The 11,263-nt window shown below is 44.8% G+C and overlaps 1 long non-coding RNA gene across 1 annotated transcript; it reads left to right on the forward strand.

The window, feature by feature from the left end:
* Positions 1 to 2,017: 2,017 nt before the first annotated feature.
* On the forward strand, positions 2,018 to 4,949 carry LOC125516862. Its single transcript, XR_007287407.1, has 5 exons — positions 2,018 to 2,340; positions 2,420 to 2,554; positions 2,718 to 2,994; positions 3,703 to 3,815; positions 4,598 to 4,949. It is a non-coding gene; the product is annotated as an uncharacterized LOC125516862 (long non-coding RNA).
* Positions 4,950 to 11,263: the final 6,314 nt, after the last annotated feature.

Consider the following 11,263-nt stretch of genomic DNA (forward strand, 5'->3'; position numbering starts at 1 on the left):
GCTCAAGCTTTCCGTCCAGCACCCTAGACGAGCACCTGAGTGTCCGAAGACCTTGATGGAAATCATATCATGCTCCATCAACTTGAAGTGGAGGATGTGCCCTTCCACAAGGTAGTGGGCACGAGCAAAAGTTTTCCAGCCACGCCTAAGGAGCATGACGTGTGGTGCGGGGAACTCGATGTCCTCCCACACGTCTGCCATTGCAGCAGCCACTCATGCACAGCCGTAGTCCAAGTGGCTGATCGTCCTCTATCACCCTGGCAAAGGGGCGAGGGAGTCATAGGCAGCCGCACAGAGGATAGTGCAGCTTGACAATGAACTCCAACGAAGTGTCCTATGAATGGCCTGCTGGTGGCATTGGGCCCACTGGGGGAGGAATGACAGGCGCGCCACCCCTTCCACCCGAACCACGGGTGCTACGTTGACCTCGACCATGCCCTATAGCTTCACCTTGTGCACTAGATCCTGCCCCTGCCGCTGCAATGGGGCAGGAGCAGGGTGCTGAGAAGAAGCCATCGTTGCTACCGTCGCAGCCCGATCTTGGCCTCTTCCCCTCATCATGGTGGAAGCAAAACCGGGGAAGAAGAAGGAGAAGATGGTGGATGAGCATTGCCACTCCCCCACGCCTCCCTTTATAGTGGAACAAGGAGGGAAAGCGGGAGGGGCTGGCTCTCCACTACTCTAGGGTGACCGCCCCATGCTACTTCTTGAGCCTGTGTTTGTTTTTCCCTTGAGGAGGAAATGGTGATGCAGCAAAGTAGAGATAAGTATTTCCCTCGGTTAAGAACCAAGGTATCAATCCAGTAGTAGATACAAGAAAGTCCCCAATCTATGCACCTACAGAAACAATCAAACATTTGACCCAACGCGGTCACTTGCAAATGTGAGATCTGATAGAGATACATATAAAAGATTACTAAAACATAAAACAAAATAAAAGTAAATAAATTGCAGCAAGATATTTTTGGGTTTTTGGTTTATAGATCTGAAAATATATGATGGAAAATAGATCCGAGGGCCATATGTTTCACTAGAGGCTTCTCTTTTCAAGGAAAATAATACGGTGGGTGAACAAATTACTGTCGAGCAATTTATAGTAAAGCGCAAAGTTATGACGATATCCAAGGCAATGATTATGAATATAGGCATCACATCTGTGTCAAATAGACCGGAACAATTCTGCATTTACTACTATTACTCCACACATCAACCGCTATCCAGCATGCATCTAGAGTATTAAGTTCATAAGAATGGAGAAACACCTTAAGTAAGATGACATGATGTAGAGGGATAAACTCAAGCAATATGATGAAAACCCCATCCTTTTACCGTTGATGTCAACAATACAAATATGTGCTTCGCTACCCCTACTTTGTCACTGGGTGAGGACACCGTAAGATTGAACTCAAAACTAAGCACTCCCATTGCAAGAAAAACCAATCTAGTTGGCCAAACCAAACCAATAATTCGAAGAGAAATATGAAGATATCAAATCATGCATATAATAATTCGGAGAAGATTCAAATAATATTCATAAATAAACTGATCATAAATCCACAATTCATCGGATATCGACAAACACATCGCAAAAGAAGAATACATCGGATAGATCTCCAAGAACATCAAGGAGAACATGGTATTGAGAATCAAAGAGAGAGAAGAAACCATCTAGCTACTAGATATGGCCCCATAAGTCTGTGGTAAACTACTCACGCTTCATCAGAAGGGCGGTAAAGTTGATGTAGAAGCCCTCCATCACTACTAGGAAATAGCTTATAGATAGACGCTTACTAGTAGCGCGTTATATTGGCCCACTCTATTGCTAATTACTAGTAGCGCACTATATTATTCCCTCGCTACTAGTAAATATTACATGTAGTACATAGCAAAAAAAACACGCTATTAGTAATATCTCCCGTGAACAAGATGTAGCAGTAGCGCATGTAGTAAAACCTGCGCTATTACTAGATGAAAAGCTATAATGCAGGTGATACATCCCACGCTATTGCTACCCCGATCCACTCCCACCCCACCGAACTCTCTCGTGAGTCCTTAAAAAAAACTCTCTAACCTCACCCCCACCACTTGGTCGACCTCCTCTCCCCCACGATCTCTTCCCCGCCGCCGCCACCCACGCCGGCCGATTCCGGCGAGCTCCGGCCGCGCGCTAGACGCCCCCAAGCTCCACCCCTCCCTCCCCATCGTCCAGATCCGTGCCTCAAGGCGTACATCCTTGCCCGCGGCTAGGGTTTCGGGAGCCTCCCGTGTTCTTGCCGGAATCCACCACAATCGGCGATGGCGAGGCCGGCGCTTGCGGGATCCGTCACTGGCGTTGCCCAGGTAGGCCATTCCCCTCCTTCCTTGCTTGGATCCGCCCTCTCCTCCTCACCTTCTCCTCCTATCTGTGCCTTTGCTGCAGGTCACCATGGCGCGGAGGAGGAGGGGCACACCTAGCCGCCAGCCCTGCTCTACTCGAGGAGGAGGGGCCTGCTCCTAGGGCGACCAAGAGGTCCTGCACGAGCTCAAGCATGGCCACGATGACCCACCACGGCAGGTATATCTCCATCTCCCTCCCCTTATTCTACTACTCACTACTGCTGCTAAGTTGAGGCCAAATGTCAATAAATATGCCTCATGGGCCTGAGTCAATTCATTCTTCAATCAGCCTATCATTTTTCTTTTAGTTGCATCATAATGGTATTCTGTAATAACTGCAGTTTGTTGAATCTCGTGAGATACTAAATTCACCAAATCCTCGAGCAAGTATATGGGAGAGAAGGATGCAGTAGCATTGAAGCTTAGTATTTTTCCAATGAAAAACCATTATATGGCTGCTTCACACCATCTTGAGTTGTATCAGGATATTTGTTAACTGCAGAAAAAGAGAAATGTTAATGTTTCCATTTAAATATATTGAGGGATGACATATGTAAGTTATTTCAGGTGAATTTTGCTTCTATTCTGGTTGTGGATAGCCTTGGTATCAATGTGATGGTAACAACCCTCTCAAAGATTGGCTCAATTTCAGTAATACTTTCTACTATTGTTCATGCATAGGCATATAAATGATGAGATAAATAATAACAGTAAAAATGGAGGTAACAGGGTAGCAGAGTGTTCATTATAACAACAACCAAGAGTTGGACTGCCTAAGGTTGAATCCATATTCACTGTAGATTCAGCATGGTACTGCAGTAGTGCTTGTTTAGTAATTAGTAATCTTACTCTAAGAATAATAGTGGTCAATCTGCTCACTTTTTTATATTTACCTACTTGATCACTTTAGTTTACTCCCATAAAGTCTGTTTAGCCTGGCTACTTTGCATGTTGTGTCCTACTGCCTAGCGAACTATCCTTCCTATAAAATTCGAACACAATCTAGCTTGGTGCAAACTGATTCTGTAGCTTGGGGCTACTTTATGAGGCATTTGGTAGCGATAAAATATCTTGCTTTTAGTGCCAAGTTTGCTTGCACCAATTATATGTGTAACAATTAAGAGGGGGACTTTTGGAACTCATACATTCTATTTCAGTTAATCTCGAAGCAACTTTCCTGTGTGAATCTGATAATCTCACAATTAGAGGGGAACTTTATGAGGCATTTGTTTTTTTCCTTAGCGGTTCGGCACACTTAGTGCATAGAAATAGATTTTTTTTGGAAAGCTTCATCATGGATGTTGGTTTCGCCTTATTGCCACTCAGAGGTTGGATGGAGCATCGAGGATTTCAGGCTTGGGGTGGCCACGTGTTGCAGGATCGCAGGAAGAGTTGGATGTGTTCTGTAGAGACCAGGTGATCAATGTTGTTGCCGACAGGTACCTAAAGTACACACTTGTAAATTTGGTTGTTTATTTATCCTCGGAGCTGGTTCCCTTGATACTTTTTCTTAGAAACATGATCAAAGATACAAAAAGTTTTACTTCTTAAGCAGAAGTGGCGGTACAGTGTGCATGCCCTATTGGCCTGTTCATGCCAATGGCAGAAGTATCTGATTCATCCGACCCAATTCAAGTTAACTTGAGTGCAGCAGTAGATAAACATTCACTTACAAATTCTACTCCAAATGGACAGTCATAGTAGTACGCAGGCAGTGTAAAATGTGTTTTTGTTAGTTCAGTGAAAATTAGAGATCAACCTGATGGTACTTCATTTTTATTCTAATCTGCCAAATGCTATTAAGGAAATGAAGTTTCTTCCTCGATCAAGTTGTCAGTCCTTGGTTCATTCTCACCCTTTGCGCCATCGGCAACGGGTCATCTAGTGGATTGAAATGCTGACAGTGAAGCTGAGAATGGTTGATGTGGATCTAGCTTCTGGCCGGTGGAAAGCAAAGTTGTCTAAATCTCATTTCACTCGTGGTCATGCCTAGCATTGTATCCTTCTTAAGTTGGGTTTTCCCCAATTTCTAGGATTGATCTGTTTGGTACTACTTATAATTCATATATATACTATGCTGCTGCTATATGCTTTTGTTTCTGCTATTATTACTTAGTGATCTATAGGTTATTGTTATACTGTACTAATGCTACGAGTTCTTTGTGAGTTCCTAGTAGTGGTCTTGGTTCATTATTTAATTCCAGGATTTGTGAGTTCTTAGTAGGGAACACGTGGACATGAAGTTGCGGCGGCAACGATGACGACGGCATTGACATTGTCACGGGGCCGCGGCGACGACGACGACATCATCACAGTGATGCGGGGACGACGACGGTGTCGTCACGGTGCTGCTGCGGAGGCAACGATGATGACATCAACACCATCAACGGGCTTGTGGAGGCGCCGCCGACCTATACATGTGGTGTATAATGGATATATATATATATATATATGTGTGTGTATTAATTATCTATATCAGATATGTATGTTTGACTGTATGCATAACATGTGTGTATTATGAAATGCATGTACGTGAGTACTATAAAATGAAATAGGTAGATTTTTTAATCCTAATTTGTTACTAGTAGCGTGGATGTATCATAGACGGGCTACTACTATGCTGTTAGTAGTAGCGCAGTTTGAAATAGTAGTAGCGTGGGGCACCAGCGCTACTGGTATGTTTGTTTATTAGTAGCGTGGGGTAAAATACACGCTACTGCTAAAAACCTACGCTACTAGTAGTCCAAAAACCCACGCTATTGGTAAGGTTTTTTCTAGTAGTGCATGATCGAATCTCTCTTCGGCAGGGTGCCGGAAAACGTCCATGGGATCTCATGGGTACAGAAGGTTATTGCGGCGTAAAACTATTTTGGTGGACGCTTATGGTCGTTTGGGAATATTTCTAAATTTATAGGCCAAAGATTAGGGTTGGAGGAGTCCCGTGGGGCTCATAAGCATTGGTACAATGAGGTGCTATACAAACGGGTTTTAATTTTCGAGACGACGTTTGGAACCGTCGTCAAGTGAGTGATTGCAATAAGGGGTCCTTCCCACACGACCCAGAAATCGTCGGAGATAGGGAGCCTTGATGCATACAGTTATCTGTATAAAACTGTCTCGAATATCCCAAACGCTTCATCCTTATTACTCGTTTGTGCTCGCATTGCCATCGCAGTCGGAGATATGTGGTTTTACCTAAAACCAGGCGCAGTGCAGGCACATTCCAGGCGCAGGAGTTTTCCAGGCACGTACCGAACTGGCTCTACGTTTTTGATGCCTGGCACATCACAAACAGTTCATGATTATAAACCGTGTATGATAGGTCGACAATCACACACATTTAATTTTCCTGCACCGTTTGTGATGTTGTCTGACATCACACATGCTTTGCAAATGGGAACTGTGTGCATGGTTACACATGTTTTCTCTCCGTGAACCGTGACGGATTATGATGTATATCACACACGCTGTGCTTTATAGACCGTGTGTGCCCTAATAACCTGCACACCATAATTTTACCATAATTTAATTGCTGCTATTTAAAATTGTACCTAATTTGAATTTGAAAGTAGGCTATAGCTTTATTCATATCCGTCGGGTTCAAACCGTGTGCGCCATGACAGATTATGATGTATATCACACACGCTGTGCATTATTCGATTCACAGGTACTGTTCAAGAATTACATAAACACCAAATATGAATGATGAACCAGGGTTTTATGCTTGTACTATTATGGATGGTAAAGAAAGAGATGACGGACATTCTGGTTGCTGAACAAGGTGAAGCGGAATGGCCCTATTATGCTCTCCTAGATGCAGAAGGCACACACGACTCTAGTCCAACCCCTTGTGATGGAAAACCGCCAATCGTGTAATTTGAGAGGTAATCTTGAGTAAACTGCTTGAGGATCCACTGTAGAGGAAAAAGATTCAGACATTGTCATCTAAGACAACTCATTACGGGCAGTAAAAACAAGGCTACAGAGTTCTTACTTACCATCCCGCAGTTCACTGTTGTCTTTCATAAAGCGTAAACTAATAGTTCGATTGACATCTTTTGACCTATTTTAATAACAATCTTTATCAGTTTCCTCACTTGATGCTGGTTCATGAATATCTCATTGCCCCATACGCAGAAAGGGTCAAAGTGTGGATCTTTGGCAATGACATATGTACCTAAAAGCACCAACTTAATATTAGAAGCTAAACAACAATTGCAAAATGATGTAGTACAACACTCCCCCCCATCCCATTATATAATTTTTTATTACATGTATATCTATACATCATCAGAACTTTAAGGTAACAATCTTCCTTGTTCCTATGTAACCTGGGATTTCATATTTAGTCATTCAGTACAATGCATGTTGCTATGTAGCCTCGGATATATTAAATATGGCCCTAGTTAAACTACTAATAAATGGGTTACAAATATATTCAGTGAAATGTCAGATTCGATGATTAATCCCTTATCAGCCCCTAGGCCATATGGCAATGCGATGAAACTAACCTCGATGGAAAACAACATTGTTCTCAATATTGTCATGTATGAGTACATATAAAGGCATGTTAAGCACAACAGGCTAAACATCAACCAAATATATCCATGGTAGACAACATAATCTACAAATGATAGCTTCAGTGTGCACATTTAAGCACGCTAGTTAAGCAAAACAAGAAGTGGAAAGGTGTGTTAATTACATCAGGCATAACATTTCAAAATAAACAAATATTCATTCAAACTGGTATTGTGCAAGTCTAAAGTACACTAGTTATTATCAAAAAAACTAAAAGGCAAGTTAACTGCAATGTCCTTAATAGCAACCAAATATCGTAATTCACAGTGGTATTGTTGAAACTTTTATTGATGAAATTGAACTGCATGGCAAATAGTTGCACCTATAGAGCATCACATTGTGAAGAACTGAAATAAACAAGGCATAAGGCCATGTCTAGCCGATCATTTAAAAGTTAACGGACTAAAACCCTTAGTGGATATATATATATATATACTCCAACAATTTTTGTCCGTTTCTAGTCGATCCCCTAAACTTAACGTTGTAAACTTCAATTTGATCAAGTTTAAAGTTGGTTCAACTGAAAGTAGCATGCATTCAAACATAAACATAGATAGTGCATAATCGAACATAAAACATAAATTTAAACTAAACTAAACTACTTTCGGTCGAAGTGACGGTCGAGCCAATCCTTCCTCGTCAGGAACGGTGTGCCGCGAGCCGGGTCCGGGCAGGTGCCGTCATCGGGGTCATTGGGGAAGACACTCCTCTACTCATCGATGTCGATCTCCTCGTCCTCGCCGCCCACCTCGCCGCCGTCCTCGCCGCCTTCAACCTCGTCATCGGAGGAGAGAACAATAACCTCGCCGCCCTCCGTGCCGGAAAAGATCACTCGCTCCGCCTCCATGAGCTCCGGGTGCTGTTGGCGAAGCTCTTGCATGTAGGCCTGGTCGGCAGCCTCGGCCTCGAGGTGCTCCCACGCCTCGCGGTCCTCCCATGCCATAGACGAGTTCACCACCCCTGTCTCCGGCGGAATGAGGTCGACCGGACATGTGCTGAAGGGAAAATTGAGCCTAGCCACCGCGCCGTGGTAGTGGACCTGCCAGCAGTCATACTCCATGGCCGGGAGCTCGGCTGTGTGGAAGCTACCGGGCCACCAATGGGTGTGTGTCTCTTGATCCTTAATCTCGGCGACCCACATCCCCCACCGCCGTTGCCGGACCCCGAGGAAGGACCTCATCGGCGGCCGGGCCCAAGGGAGGACGGGGAAGTCCTCGAACCGGCATAGGGGCGCGACAGCGGGCGGATCGGTCGACCGGCGACGAGGATCGATAAAGAACCCTCAGAGGGCGGCGGGGACACCTCGGTGGCCACATCGCCGGCGTCGGGCGAAGAGGACGGGATAAAACTCTTTTGGTCCATTGGCTCCTTGAGCTCCCTGGCACACAGGCAGAGGTTGAGGATGGAGGCGGTGGTGGTGGCGATGGTGGCGACCTACCAATGGTTTCGGGCGAGGGAGGGTGGTGTGTGTCTGTGTGAGCGGAGGTTTTGGGGAGTATGTGGTGTGTGTGGAGGGGGGCAAGGTGGTCTTTGCGGAAATATCGTGGTAATTGAAAATCTTACTAGGAGGGAGTAAAATGCCAGGCTACTGAAAATTTGGATCAAGGGCGAGTAGATATTTTTGAAATGCAAGGGATGGAGAGGCGGGAGTAACAAGGCGGGGCTATTGAAAATTTGAATCAAGGATGAGCAGATATTTTAGAGATTGCGAGAGATGTAGAGGCGGGAGTAACAAGGCGGGGCTATTGAAAATTTGAATCAAGGTTGAGGAGATATTTTTGAGATTGCGAGGAATGTTGTGGAGGGAGTAAAATGCTGGGACTACTTAAAATTTGAATCAAGGGATTGTGTCGCGACCGGTTTTTCAGGATATATTTCCCAGAAAATGGTCCTTCTGCTCACCAGCCCCAGGGTTACTGTTAGCTGATGAGGAACCAACTTGATACAGAAATTCCAAGCAAAATACAAAATATGTAGTACAAGACCATTCTGGCCTATGAGTACAACACAAGGTTTCTAGTGGCTGATGACGGAAGCGGTTTGTGGTTCATCAGTGTCTATGGGACTCCATTTCCCACAGGAACAGCTGACCTGGATAACTCCTATCTTCGCGAGGCTGCTATCACCATTGCGTAGGTTCCGGGGCTGTCATCGCAACGCTCCTCTCCATGCAAGAAATCTGGCCAAGACAATAGCCAGGGACAAGCCAGTGAGTACTTTGAATGTACTCGCAAACATTATGAACTCAGGTATAATATAACAAATGATAATCATGGTCTGAAATATTCCATGATCACAACGTCAGTCATGAAATAAAAGTCCATGATGCACGCAAGCAGGTTATTCATGTCAAACACGAATATGCAATCAGAGAGTAGAAATAGAATGCACCGATCGGGTGTCTGAAGCGACGCCTCGAAAGGATAATAATATAAAGCATGCCTCAGTCGGGTGTCCGAGCGACACCACATAGAGGGCTTACAAATAAAATAAATAACAAACATGCCACAGTTGGGCGTCTGTGCGAGACCACATAAAGGGCTTATAAGTAATTTAAATAACAAGCATGCCACAGTCGGGCGTCTGAGCGACACCACATAAAGGGCTTATAAGTAATTTAAATAACAATCATGCCACAGTCGGGCGTCTGAGCGACACCACATAAAGGGCTTATAAGAGAATAATCACAGTGAATATCCAGGAGGTAGAACCGTCCCAGGGATACTCAATAATTCAAACAATACCAATGGTTAGGCTATAGTAGTAATAACATAATCATAATATGTCCCAAGTCATGATCAATGTTCTGGTTTAGCAATTTTTCCTCCGAAGACCGACACTTGACCCATCCCAGTCTGTAGTCCTTAACCATGGACACGGCTGTTCGAATAGATATAATCTCCGCAGAGGGTGTACTCTTTACCCACGAGTAACGTATTCCATTAGTCCATTGGGGCTAATTCCGTCTACGATCTTTTAATTGAAAACACACCTGACCGCACACACCAGCCTAACTTACCGGTGTCTGGAATCACCCACGACACCCGTTAAGCGAAACTCTAAGTGGGGAGGCTACAACCTCGACTAGCATGGGATCAAAAAAATTTATGACGCGCGCAAACTAGGGGAGCTACCCCCTCGGCTCCAACCGGAAACATCCATGCCCTCGGACCAGGTGGCATGTCTACCGGATGCAGCCGGTATCTTCCACCATGGCCTCTCTATACGGTGTGCTCTAGGAAGGGGTTGACAACTTACTGAACCGTACCCTACCTATGGCAGGGACAAGTGGTAGTACGAAACAAGTATGGGGGTTACTGGAACAAGACTCGATCTATGGTCGACTCAGGAGATGAAGGCATTCCCTGCAGGATTAGTATAACAAATATATTTCACACCAACAAACAGAATCACCACTCATCATACCTCACGATGCCTTACCGGACATAATCGTCTCAAAGAATTATTAGAGACAAGTTCATGTCTAACCAAGACGGAGACTTTTCCGGATTCCTCCCGATAGGCATGAAAGGCATACGAGGGTGATTACTATCAGAAGCATATCAAATTCCAACAGCAAGGAATCATCATTATGCACACATAAATATGATCATAACACCACATAAAAGACCAAACACTTCACGTCAAGGTGGTGTTGTATTAGCATCGAACGACACACAACAAATATTATGCCGGGGTTCAGAATGCTTGCCTTCAAGAGTATGCAAGTGGGGTGCACTTTTCGAAAGTTGTTTCCCTCTCCAAAATCCTATTTAAGAAAATTTCAAATTAACACATAGTTTCAAACAGTACAAAAAAAGTTGTTCCGAAATTTTTCAAATAAATATGAAAATAAACTAGACAAAATTTGAGAAACAACAGAAAAAGAATCCAGTCAAATGGACTTGTATTTTAAAAGTTATAGCTAGTCAAAGTTTAGTCAAAATTCTGTTTTTTAATAAAAATCAGAAAAAGAAAAACGGTTCATGGGCTTACGCTTTCCCCTTAGCGAAGGCGTATTCGGTGGAATACGTTTCCCCTTAAGCCAGCGCGGGTCGACTCGTGGGTCACTGACAGTGGGTCCCTTGGGCCCACTGGTCAGGTTTGACCAGTCGCCCGCGCCTCCTTCTCCTCTGGCCGAGTGGTGGCGGGGCTCCGGCGATCGCCGTCGACGAATGGCGGCTCCCCGCGGGATTCTGAGGGCGGGGATGGATCCGCTGGTCCAGGGCGGTCCTCCCAGTGGTTGATAGGCTGGCGGGGATGGAGGGGGTCGCCGACGGCGAGCTCCGCGGCGGACGGTGGTTTCGGG

This window comes from Triticum urartu, chromosome 1 (assembly GCF_003073215.2).
Source record: "Triticum urartu cultivar G1812 chromosome 1, Tu2.1, whole genome shotgun sequence".
Classification (NCBI taxonomy): Eukaryota; Viridiplantae; Streptophyta; class Magnoliopsida; order Poales; family Poaceae; genus Triticum; species Triticum urartu.